This window comes from Muscardinus avellanarius (genome assembly GCF_963383645.1).
Source record: "Muscardinus avellanarius genome assembly, chromosome: 3".
NCBI classification, from domain to species: Eukaryota; Metazoa; Chordata; class Mammalia; order Rodentia; family Gliridae; genus Muscardinus; species Muscardinus avellanarius.
This window is the reverse complement of record NC_137788.1, coordinates 64053971-64068453: the sequence shown is the minus strand read 5'-3', so window position 1 is coordinate 64068453 and position 14483 is coordinate 64053971.

The following is a 14483-nucleotide window of genomic DNA, read 5'->3' as shown; positions in this document are numbered from 1 at the left end:
CTTAACCATCAAAACAGAAAATTAGTACCAAACCAATTTTTATGGAAAAGAAAATGTACATAATGGAAAACTAATCATATAGGTGAATATAGACTAAGTTATGCTACAATGAAAACCAACCCCCAAATCCCAGGCACTTTTAACATCAAAGGTCTATTTCTTTTTAACAATACATGCCCATCTTGTGTTGACTGTGGCTTTGTTTCATAGTACAGTCACTTTGGGGCCCAAGCGGATCAAGCAGCTGCTACATAGTACATCACTACTCACTGTGACAGAGGGAAAAAGAGAAATGCTGGCTCTTGAACTTCTGTCCCAAAGCAACACATGTCTCTGCTATCTACATTTCATCAGTCAAAGCAAGTCTCAAGGCCACTTCAAAGTTCAGCAGGGCATCATCCTCTCAAACAAAGAGGCACTACAGGGACAGGGACTAGAAATTTTGGAAAAGAGTAATATAATCTACCATACTAATGAACTGTATTTTATCCATGTCAGATTTTTTGCCATGACCCTTAAATCCTTTTTCAAAAATATGTGTTTAGAAATGCCCAAGTACTTTTCCATTTAGAAGAAAAAATCCATTAAGAAACCAATAGATTGATCTTCACAAAAAGGTCAACAATATTTGAGTAGCAATTTAAAGCTTTCCAAGCACTTTCAAATAAACAACTCATTTATTCTTTCTAAGTACTCCATAAAAATTTGAATTTATACACTTTAACCCTAAATTCACCTATTTGATTAATTAGTACAAAATTTAATTATTTCCATATGAAAAAAAATATATCTGTATATATTATTTGAAAATATGTTATGGATTGAATTAGATCAGAGAAAATTTGGCTTACTTTTTCAAATTTATTTTATTTTATTCCTTTTTGTAATACTTTTATTGGTGCATTGTAATTATATATTATTGTGAAGTTAAGGGTGATAGGAACATACCTGCATTTAATATTTTGTATGTTCCCCTCTGATCCCACTCCACTCTCTGTACATATACAACATTATCAATACCAATATAAATTGGGCTTATTTAAAAAAACTCATTAATTCATCTGGATTTCCTATGTGTTTTTCATTGTGTTTGTTCTTTTATTTATTACTATCTCCTATGCGATTTGCTCTTCTTAATAGTCCATGGTCATTAGCAAATTTTACAGATGACCATTCCTGCTGTTCTCTTAATTTTTGTTAAGAAGATCATCACTGTCTAATAATTATCCTGCTTTCTTAAATAATTCTGATTCTCATTTCCCAAAGTCATTCTCTTAACACACTTTATATAGAAAATTTAGAAATGTATAATTATGGATTATTAACCTTGAAAGAACCCTAGAGTTCAGAAAACTCTCTTCAAAGAAGACAAAACAGGCCTAAAAAGATAAAATAGCTTGCCTGATTTATCAAAGCAAGGATATTAATAGCATATAATTCTGGTCTTCCAATTTTGAATACAATATATTTTCCTGAATTCTATTCATACTTTACTTCATGAATTAGCACATCATTCTTGACCTTGAGCATTCACATATTGGGCTACTTTCCATTTGTCTCTGACCCTCTCTTTTCTCTTCTCTTGCCACATTGTCTGTATGGAGCTTGTCTAGTAACCAGCCCTCTTGCTTCGGGTAACTTAGCCAGTGGGAAGCATGAGCAATGGGTGGAATGTGGGGTGGTAGGAGAGACCTGTGCTTGTGTTCTTCCAGCTCTCTGATTGCTGGGCAATGTGAGGTCCATGACTACACTTTTCTAGTCTCTGTGAAGGAGACACCTTGTCTGAGTTATAGCTACATATTTTATTGGTCTCCCTTAACCAAAAACAGCTCATCCTTTCAGGCCTAGGGGTAATGATGATTTCTTGCACTGTTTGTTAGATGTGTATACTCTTTATGTCAAACCATGGTCTTAGTAGCAAGTTATTCTTATTAACAACCTCTTGGTTCTCTTCAACCTGCTCACACTCTTTATAGTGTTTCTTCCTTAAATTATTTTCATCTTCACTCTTGAGTGTGTGTCTGTTTCCTGCCCAAACCCTGACTGTTATACGGTATGTTGTTCTGAATTTAACAAGTGGGTTGGGCTGCAATAAAAGTAATTATTCTATTAATAGGAGTATGTTATAGGGAGAAAAGGGTTTTTATTTCATTACTTGATTATCTCTCTGTATAAATTATCAGTGGTTGGGTTGTCTAGAAGTAAGTAGTAACACAAAGTGTGAGATATATATTAAGTATTAGATAATTATTAAGGGTTATTATCTAAAAGTAAAGGGAAGGAGGTGCAGCTGGCCAAGAAGAAAGACTAACTATAATTTGGCACAAGACACCTTGGAGAACCTGCTGCAGCTCAGTAAATATTGCAAAGCAAAGTGGTCTGGTATTGTCTAAAGTGACTGAGCCTTTATGCACATCCTCCTCAGTCAATGGATGTCAGTCACTTTAGAAAGAGAATTTACAAACAGAGTTGTCTTAGTCTATTTTGTGTGGTTATAACAAAATATATGGGAATGAATAATTTGTGAAAAAATACATTTATTTAGATCATGATTCTGGAAGCTGGATAATCCAATATAAAGGTACTAGCCAAAAAATACCTAGATAAATCAAATCATTTTTCTTGAAACTCAGTACTAAATAGGGATATTAATAGCATAAAACCTAGGACTTTCTTGCTGTGTCATCCATGGTGGAGGTCAGAATGGCAAGAAAACACACTTGAGAAAGAGCAAGTGAACAAGATAGGACAAAACTTCTTTTACCACAAACTCTCAAGCATAGTAATTACAGTCCAGCAACCCATCCAGTGACCTAGCACTTCTTGTTAAGGTCCTATGTATTAACATGGTTACTTTGAAAACTAAGTTCCAGTGTAGAAACTCTGGTGTGAACCTGCAACTTGTAGTGGCAGATCTCTGAAACTCATTCAAGCCCTGAGAAGCCCAGGTACGTAGATGCGCCTCTCTTACCCCACTCTCCATAACCTGAAATTTTATTATCTAATCCACAATCATTATGCCTCTGTTTCAACCTGTATCATTACTTATATTTATATAATTATCAGATAAAAATATATCATACTCAGTCAAATGTAAATTTCAGTAAACTAGAAAAAATGGTGGGACACAGCACATCTCAGTAGCTGTAACAAATGAAAATCAAAATCAACTACTGAGAAGACAGCTCCTTGACAAGAAAAACAAAGCAGCAAATATACATAGGAACAAAAACACAAAAAGAAGGAAGCTATGGTGGAATAAAACTCTAGTCAGAATGTGATATTGATAGCAAAGAGCCCAAGTGCATGACTGACCTGGTGTGACAACCGGCACCATCTCAGGTTGCTGGCCTGGTTGCCAGCTCTACAGCCCCAAGAAATTCTGGAAGGAAAATGATGGACTTGAGGTGAAGGAAGTGGTGGTAGAACTCCAACATTTTAAGTGACAAGCACGACACTTCAAGATAGTGAAAAAATCCAAAAGCTATGTGCTTGCTAGAAGCTGGCACCTGCAATAGCACACTGTCCCCTCTAGAGACCCTGGCTCTCAGGACAGTAAGATAACTACATTTCTCAGTGGAAGACCACCCAGAGAAACCACAGGGCCCCAGTGGGATAAGATCTGGCAGCCCACCATTGATGTGATTGGGTTAGACCCTACAGAGACACAGAAAAGACCTATAGTTCCCAGGGAGCAATAACCACACAGGGTCACAGGGATTTGTTCTGAGAATGCACTGGACACTCTCTGACAGCACAGATAGGGAGACACAGGACCAGGATCAGAAAGCATAGAACCCAGGGCCTGAAGGCAGAGATCCAAGGCCCAAATTATATAGAGCTCAGGCCTGGAAAGTGCAGAGCTGAGGGCCTGAAAGCACAGAGCCCAGGCCTAGAAAGCTCAGAGCCCAGGGCCAGAGACTGCAGAAACAGAGCCTGAAAATGCAGTACTCTGCACTTACACGAAACTCATTTTCAGTGACACTCACTGCTCTGACACTTGAACACAAAACAGTGAGAGTCGAGAAAGGGATGCAAACACTCATAAAGTGAACTTAAAAACTGAAAATAGGTTGTGGAGCAAATGAGATATTGGAATATGCTCCAGAATCTACTATAGAACACATATTATATGGGACTTATATGTATAAAGTGGTAGTATTTTTTATTTTTTCTCACTGTCACCAGGAATTTTATTTAATTTTTTATTTACTCTTATTATTGTTAGTTTTTGTTACTTATTTATATTCTATACATGTTTGTTTGCTCCCTCCACATTCCTTTTATAAGTTTCCTCTATCCTATCTACTCTCTATTCTGAAAACTTTTTTTCCCTTTCAGCAGTAAATAGTTTTAAAAAAGAGCAGAAATAAATGAAATAGAGAATAAAAAACTATTTAAAGAATAAATAAAACAAAAAGCTGCTTCTTTGAAAAGATTAATAAGATTAACAAACACCATGCTATCTATTCTAAGTAAAATAAATTGAGAATCAATTCAAATCATTAAAATTAGAAATAAAAAAGACACCACTACAGACAGTGGGAAAATTCAAAGAATTATCAGAAACAATTTTGAAAATGTATACTCCAACAGACTGGAAAACATGGAAGAAATCGATAGATTTCTAAGCAACTATAACCTACCTAAATTCAAGCCAGAAGACGTAGCAAGCTTAAACCAACCAATAGCAAGCAAAGAAATAGAAAGAGCAATACAAATTCTGCCATCAAAGAAATGCCTAGGCCCAGATGGGTTTTCAGCTGAATTATACAAAACCTCCAGTGAAGAACTAATCCCAATACTTCACAGCTTGTTCTGGGCTATTGAAAGAGATGGAATTCTCCCAAATTTCTTCTATAGCCAGGTGTCGTGGTGCATGTTTGGAATCCCCGCGCTTGGGATGCAGAAACAGGAGGATCACACAGGTTCGAAGCCAGCCTCAGCTACTTAGTGAGGCTCTCAGCAACTTAGTGAGACCTTGTTTCCAAGTAAAGTATAAAAGAGGTCTGTGAGTATAGCCCTGGAGGTAGAAAGCCCCTGGGTTCCACCCCTAGTACTACAAAAAAAAAAAATTTCCTTCTACAAGGTAAGTATCACTTTAATACCAAAACCAAATAAAGATACCTGCAGCAAAGATAATTACAGAGCAATATCTTTGAAGAATATAGATCCAAAAATTCTAAACAATAACTAGCTATACATATTCAAACCATATCAAGAGAATTGTACACCACGACCAAGTTGAGTTCATCCCAGAAAAGCAAAGCTAGTTAAACATACTCAAATCAATACCTGTTATTCACCACAAATAGAACTGAGAACAAAAACCACATGATAATATTAATAGATGCTGAAAAAGCATTTGTCATAATCCAACAACCATTCATGTTGAAAAAAACTGCATAAAACTGGAATAGAAAGAATATATTTCAACATCATTAAGGCAGTATACAATAAACCAAAACATCGTAATGAATGGGGAAAACTTGCAAAAATTTCCTACAAATTCAGAAACAAGACAAGGATGCTCATTATCACCATTCCTTATCAGTGCAGTCCTGGAGACTCTTGCCACAGCAATAAGAGAAGAGCAGGATATAAAAAAAATTCTTATAGGAAAAGAGAAATTAAATTTTTTCTTGTTTTCAGATAACATGATCCTTTGTCTAGAACACCCAAAGAGCTCAAACAAGAGATTACTGGAGCTGATAAACCAATTCAGCAAAGTTGCAGAATGTAAAATCAACCTAAATAAATCAGTTGCTTTTCTTTAAGCAAATATGAATCCACAATAAAAGAAATAAAGAAAATAATTCCATTCACAATAACCTTAAAACCAATAAAATACCTATGAATAAACCTAAACAAAGATGTAAAATACCTCTACAAAGAAAATGATAAAACATGAAATGAAATTGAAGAAGACCTTGAAATATGGAAAGATCTCCCTTGCTCATGAATAGGCAGAATAAATATCAAAATGGCCATTTGCCAAAAGTGACCTATAGATTCAATGCAATTCTTATCAAAATGCCAATAACATTCTTCATAGACCTAGAAAAATCAGTCATAAATTTCATATAAAATAACAAAATACCTAGAATAGTCAAAGCAATTCTCAGCAATCAAAACCATGCAGGAGGCATCACAATCCCTGACTTCAAAATATAATAGAGAGCAATAGTAGTTAAAACAGCATGGTGCTAGCACAATAACAAGAACACAGAAAAATGGAACAGAATAGAAGATATAAAAATAAACCCACATATATTTATAGTCAAATATGCACAGGAATCAATTTGAGATGAATCAAAGACTTTGAAATTAGACCATAGACTGTAAAGCTATCAGAGGAGGACATAGGGTGAACACTCTAACATATAGGCACAAATAGTAACTTTCTCAACAAGATCTCCAAAGCACAGGAAATTAAAACAAAAATTAATAAGTGGAATGGCATCAAACTATAAAGTTTCTGCTCATCATAGGAAACCATCAAGAATCTAAAGAGAAAACCTTCAGAATGGGAAAAGATCTTTACCAGCCACCACACTGATAGAGGGCTAATATCCAGAATATACAAAGAGCTCTAAAGACAACTACACTAGCAAAACAAATAACCCAATAAAGAAATGGGCAACTGAAATGAATTGACATTTCACAAAAGAAGAAATACAAATGGCCAATAGATACATGAAAAGATGTTCAACATCACTAGCCATCAGGGAGATGCAAATCAAAACTAGGCTGAGATTCTATCTAACCACAATCAGAGTGGCAAGCATAAAGAAGTCAAATTACAACAAATGCTGGCAAGGATGTGGGGAAAGAGGAACATTTTTACACTGTTGGTGGGAGGGCAAACTAGTTTATCTGCTATGTAAATCAGTGTGGAGATTCCTTAGAAAACTAGGAATGGATCCACCATATGATCCGCCTATATCACTTTTAGGTATCTTTTTCAAAAGGGGTGTAAATCAGAGCACTACAGTAATATATGCATACCCATGTTCAAAGCAGCACAATTTGTAATAGCCAAAATATGGAGCCAACCTAGGTCTTCATCAACAGGTGAATGGATTGCAAAACTTTGGAAAATACACACAATTGAACTCTATTCAGCAATAAAGAAGAACAAAATCATGTCATTTGTAGAAAATGAAAAGACCTGGAGAATATTGCGTTAAGTGAGATTAGCCAATACAGAAAGACAAGAAACATATGTTTTCTCTAATATGCTTAAACTAGGGAGTATTAGGGATACCAGAGGGACACCAGATTATGGAGAGGAAACCTCAGCAAAGCTAGAAAGCAAGGGGAGGAGAGAAAGAAGGCTGAGTGAAGTTGATTAACTGGAGGAGCTACTTTGAATATTTTTATTATTGTGAATGCATGATCAACCTGTACACTCATTATTGAGATGAAGGAAAATGGGAAGCAGGGTGGGGAGGTCACCAAGAAAAGTGTGATTGTATGCCATTATCAATATGATCCACATAAAAATAAAAATAAATAAAAAATAAAAAGCTCAAAAAGATTCTATTAAATTTTTGGTCAATCTTTTCTAACATTTTTCTCAATAGAAGTGGTAACACAGAATATGTTTTTCTTTAGAGATAGTAGCTCCTCAAGGATACTATTATTTTGGTCTTAGAACTTATATACCGCAGGAGATATCAATTATATTCTTGATATTTCCAGTGTTTTCCAAGACTGTCCTCACATTTGAGGACTCACTAAAAGACCCCAAGGGACTTACAATGTACTTGTATTCACAGCTCAAATGTATGACACAATAAACGGAAGGATAAACCAGGAAAAATATAACAGGCAGAGCCTACAGAAATTTTGTAGCAGATTTCCTATGCAAATGTCCTCCATAAAGGGCCACAAAGAATACTTACAATAGCTGCTTCTACTTCCAGTCAGAAAAAGACCCAAAAGGGGTGCTTTGTCATTTGTCCTGAAGAAGCCAAAAAGTGAAACTAGAGTTGAATACCAATAGCATAAGTTTATTCACTGGCCAGAAAATCAAGAAGCTGGGGCTTTCAGAGTACAGTGGTACACACTTGTTAGTACTTAAGAGGCTGAGACAGAAGGAATACGAGTTCAAAACCAGCCTCAGCAACTTAGCAAGGCTCTCAGCAACTTAGTGAGATCCTGTTTCAAAATAAAAATAAAAAGGGCTGGGATGTAACTCAGAGGCAGAATTCCCTAGGTGCAGTTCCAGTACTGCATTTGAGTTTGAGGAAGTCATAAAGAGAGGCTAAAAAACGTAATGTGGAGAAATAATTAAATAAAGGAAAGATAAATCTATATGGTTTTTGTTTATTTATTTGTTGTTTTTGTTGTTGTTGTTTTTGCTGGAATAGTTGAAGATTTTCCAAAACTCAGGCACCACGCTTTTTCTCTCCTTTTCTGGTCTGGTGCTTGTGGTCTTGGCCAATGGTAGGTGTATCTTGTAATGTGGAAATTAATTAGATAATAAAATTAGAGATTGTTTGAATGTCACTCTGGCAGTCCTCTTGGGATCAATGTCTGGTCCTAGCACAGCCATCCCCAAAGACAAACAAGATTAGGGTAGGGTGTAAATTCCTCTAGGTCAGGTAGGCCTCCAGGCTAAAGCAGAAAAATACAGTGACAGCTGGGTGGGTGATAATTCTGCCCAGGAAACCTGTTTGAGTCTCAGAACTTAGGGTTATTAATGAAGGTAGTCATATAGGCATTCTCTGTGTAGCAACTACAAAAATTCCAGATTTTCAAAACAAAACAAATTTTCACCATATGTGACATTGTGTAAATAAACATGATGGACTTAAGGATATAGGCTTATCATTTAGGGAAAGTTTCAGAAGCCAACTTTTCAGACACCAGACAATGGGCTAATCAGGTTCTTGTATGTATGTATTTATGCATGCATGCATAAATTTTGAAGCTTAATCACCTTTATTAGAAAAATGACTATGTTAACAACAACTGGGTTGGGTGAGAAGGGATCTGAAAATTTACTTTCTGATGTCTTAAGATTTGGACATGGAAGAAATCTGAGTTTTCTTACTTGAAAAGCCACAAATGTACATAATGCTTGCCCTTGTTTCAAAACAAAACAAAACAAAATTTTAAAAAGGACTTTGAGTGTATCTTGAATGTAGACTTGTCCTGGGTTCAATCCCCAACACCATACACACATAAAAAAAATTATGCCCAAAATGTTGGAAAAAACTAGCTAGCTTACAGGGAGAGTAAGAGAAACAGTCAAATCTAGTTTGTTTGTGAGTTCATAGAGTTCTCGTCTGGTCTATAGTGAATTCCCTAGGGTTGAATTAGGCAAAAGTTTAGAATAATAATGTTTTGGAGGCTCATTTATATCTATAAGCTGACGACACTTATGAATTGTGAATTGAAAAAAAATCATAAGCCTGGGTCATTACTGTTATGGTCCTAATTCAATATCAAGTTTAGAAAATATAGACAGTGTGTGGATACCTTTATAATCCCAGAACTTGTAAGGCCTGAGATAGAAAGATAACAAGTTTGAGATACCCATGATAACTTAGTGACACCCTGTTTCAAAATAAAAATAAAAGGATCTGATGAAGTTCAAAATGGTGATATATTGTTTGTAATCCCAGTACTTGGGAGGCTGAGACCGGAGGAGCTCAGGTTTACCCTTGGCCTCAGCAACTCCATGAGGCTTTCAGCAATTTAGGCCTTACTTTCCTATTTCTAAATAAATAAATAAATAAATAAATAAATAAATACATAAATAGAGCTGGGTGTGAAGCTCAGAGGTAGAATGCCTATGGTTTCAATCCTCAGTAACACACACACACACACACACACACACACACAAAGCTAAGGGTATATCTCAGAATCCCCCTTGCCTCTGAGTTTAATTCCAAGTTATGTAAACCAAACCACAGATACATAAGCACATGCACACACACACACACACATACACAAACACACACACACAGGAATTAGAAAAATGTACAAAAATATGCACAGTTAATCCTTTTTGATTCTTGATATTAATAGAAAGATTGGTCCCAGATCCTCATGAATAACAAAACCTAAGAGTGCTCCAATTTTTTATATATAAAATAACATCATATTGCATATAATCTCTGTACTTTCTCCTATATACTTTGTCATTTTTTCTATTCATTATATTTACTACAATGCAAATGCTATGTAAATAATTGTTATAGTGGCTAACTTAGGGAATCATTATAAGAAAAACAACCTGTAGTTTTTCCATACATAGTTTAAAAATAAATATATACATATATAATTTAAGGTTGGTTTAATTCAGGATCAGAACCCAAGAATATAAAGTTCATTGTATATCATTTATGATGTGAGAGCAATTGTTGATGATATTATTTGGTAACTGCTTGATTTCTATTATGTGTAGCTAACATTTTAGATAAATTATTTGTAGATAAATTATTTGTAGATAAATTATTTGAAGTAGGAACTATATCAAATTTGTGTTGTATATTCATTCATATTCTAGTAAAGATTTCATAGTAAATAAAGAAGATACCTGAAATGACATTCTTATAAATTCAACATCATTTCATTATATATTAAAAACAATAACAAAGGTTGAAATGGAGATGATTGAGTTGAAAATATCCAATCAGGATACTGTTACTGTAATGTCTCTTAACATTTAAGTCACTGGAGGATCTTAGTGATTATGGATTTATTGGTAATTGCAGCACAAGACATGGATTTTAATTTTCATTGCAAAATTTTCAGTCTTTTGTAATGCAAAGATTCCTGGTGTATACGTGTGGATACAATTTTTATGGATCTTATTTAGCTCATACCAGAGGTTCTCCTAGTTTTTCTAGGAGAAACAGTTCTCTTTTAGATCTTTTTGTTTCTTTGATCTTCACCTTATATGCAAAACAAGTTTATAGTCACACCTCTATTTATATATATAGATTAAAATTTTTAATAAAATCTACTTTTTATGAGGACAATAAAAGTTTCTTAAGTTAGAATCTTCATATTTTAAATTAAATACAGTTATATTCTCTGCTTAATTTTATAAAATATTTCTTACTATAAAGGTCTCAGGTCTATGAATACTTCATGTCAAATGAGAAGATAATTTCTTTTAGATAGTAATTACTTGGTTAAAAATCTATTTAGTTGAGGGAAAGTATAGGAAAAAAAGAATTTCTGCTTAACATGTATTTTAGGACATGTGTGTATATGGAAATTTAAAAGTTATTTTGAAATTTTAACATCTGACCAAAAATTAATAAATAAAATAAGGAAGAAGGAAAAACAATTAGTCATAGAAACAAGCACTTAATATAATATTTTGAAATAATGACAGTCTTGGCTGGGCATGGTGGCGCACACTTGTAATCCCTGCACTTGGGAGGCTGAGACAGGAGGATCGCACAGGTTCGAAGCCAGCCTCAGCTATTTAGTAAGGCTTTCAGCAACTTAGTGAGACCCTGTTTCCAAATAAAATATAAAAATGGTCTGGGAGTATAGCCTGGAGGTAGAAAGCTTCTGGTTTCCACCCCCAGTACCACACACACACACACACACACACACAAAGAAAATGGCAGTCTCATATGCTTCCTTAAAGTTTAATTAATAAAATTATAGTGTTCAAGATATGTACATTGTACAATAATTAAAGCTAATAAATATACAATTGAACACACATTTCTGAAAGTGAGAACATTTAAGAACTACTCTTTTAGCAATTTTAAAATACATATTACATTATTAATAACTGCAGTCACTTTCCTATACAGAAAGATATGCAGAATGTTTTACGTCAAACTGAAAACCTGCATTTTTTTATTTCCACCTCATCTTCACACAGCCTTTGGAAGCTACACTCTACTCTTATTTCTATGACCTCATTTTTTTGTTTATATTTGACATATATGTGAGATTATGCAGTAATTGTCTTTCTGTACCTGGCTTATTTTGCTGTAATATAATGTATTCCAAGTTCATTTATTTTGTCACAAATAATAGAATTTTCTTTCTTCTGAATTCATTATATTCATCTTTCCTCTATCTCTCACTATATTACACACACACACAATGCACACACACATGCACACATACACACGATAGATAGATAGATAGATAGATAGATAGATAGATGATAGATGATAGATAGATAGATAGATAGATAGATAGATAGATGATACCTGTCTACCCACTTATGGTGCATTCTTAATGAATACTAGGTCAAGTAATCCCAGAGGCAATTGCTATGAGCACAACTTGTTTAAAAGAAAAGAAAACAAGTCAAGTGTAAAACCAAAAATGATACTTAGAACCTGAATTACATTTTTAAAAAGTACTTAAATACCCTATTTTGGCTGTTCATTTTACCACATGATCTCCCATCAGTAATCAACTCTTCATACTCTATGCATCTCATAACAGAAGACTAGAGACAAAATCCAGATTGTAGAGCAAGCAGACCATGAATCTTATAGTTCTGTTCTTTACAACTAGGGTCCCATTAATTAGCATTTTGAAACAGTTAATCTTAAAGCCATTTTAATCCAAACAGTAGGCATAAGGTCAATTCAAAGTCACCTCTTGGCTATATACCAGTAAATGCTATTGCATCAAGGAGAAATAAAAATATTTTAAAAATATTAACAATCATCTAAATTTGAAAAAAGATGCATATCACTTACATTCTCAGATAAGGCTCACAAAAATAAAAATAAATGTGCTTAATTTGGGGTACACCTATCTACTAAGGCAAAAACTGGAATTATCTTAGTCTTCATCCTCAATACAGTACTAGAGTATTTATTATTGCCTACATGCATGGATAAGAAAAAGAATATTTAGGTAGGTATAGTTTATAATACCTTCCTCATAAATTATATTAACACTTTCCTCCTTTAGGTAAGGTTTTGTCTAGTGATAGAAGAATTGCTGTTTATAATTTACTTCCTGGACCCGAAAAGTAAAAAAAAAAATATTAGTATAGAAAAGTAAGTATCATGCTAAACTAAAAGTAAACTAAACTTTTTTATGCTAGCATTCTCCAGAGCATATGACTTTTATCATGCTGATGTGACTTTGTTAGAGGGCTAGATTTTTTTCCTTCAGGGAAGCATCATCTTATCAAAAACTCAAATAGTTTTATTCAGCAAATATTCACATCAAATAAATCCCATTGATTCAAATAGCCTTTGTATGTTTTTCGTTTCTCTGTGATGTTACTGTGCTTCTCAGAGAAAGAATTTCCTTTACTTTGGCTGTATTCTTTGCAATATCAACTGGGCTACACAGGAAGAAAGCTACCTGGTTTATAAATTGTCATGTTGATTCGAATATCAAATTAAGTGTTTTCTGGATGTAGAGATGAGCCCCAGCTTTATGAAAGCTGAAGTTTGACTGATAGGGTTACCAAGGAAAGAGAGTGTTCATAAACTTTAAAATAGCACCGTGGACTATAAGAGGTTCAAAAGGATTTGATATATAACAAGGCTGAATGGGCATGAAACATGAAGAAAGCCTAGTTTGTGAGTCCTATTTCTCTCAATCCCATATTTTTGGTGTGAGATCTCTTCAATTGGAAATTAGCATAAACATATTGTCTTATAGGCTATGAACAATATTAGATGTGTTCATTCCATGCCATTATGCCTTTGAGAGATAATTGGGATGGGCAGATAAGTACAGTGACATTTCAAGTGCAGAGTGGAAGAGATTCTATAGAAGCAGAAAAGAGACACATTTTCTATTCTTACTGAGGAGAGGGTGAATTGGTGACACACACAGAGAAGATATCAGGTATTCCAAATGACTATTGGAAAATTTTCCAATCTTGCGCAGTCTTTACAATCAGCCATTTCACAATTTAATGCAAGTCTGTCTACATGAAGTCGTGAACCTTCTTGTGATATTTTGGTCAAGTAAAAAAGGCAAATCCAGGTGAGGTGGTTCAGTACTTGGGAGGCTGAGAAAGAAAAATTGCAGGTTTGAAGACAGCTTTAGCAACTCAGTGAAACTCAATCAAAATAATTAAAAAATAGGCTAGGGGTGTAGCTAGAGGTAGAATGCCCCTGAGATTAATTCCTATGGCCCTCATCCCATACAAAATGCCTATGACAAAACTTCCATAAGACTAACACCTAGGGTCAGAGTAGTTGTCTTAGTTTTTGTAAATACATTCTAAATGATGTTTGAACAATGATGAAATCACCTATGTACATTATTTCTTAGATCATAGTCTTATTGTTATCTTTACTGTAAAATATATAATTACATAGCACATGCATGTGTGCATGTGTGTGTATGCATGTGTGTGTGTGTGTGTATGTGTGTGTGTGTGTGTGTGTGTTTGTATGTAGGTGTTTTGATCAGTATTAAGGCTAAGTATCACATAACATTTTTTTTTTCTGTTTGATCAGGACAAGACTAGGCACAATATATTGAAACTTCTTCTTAACAGAAATTGTGAC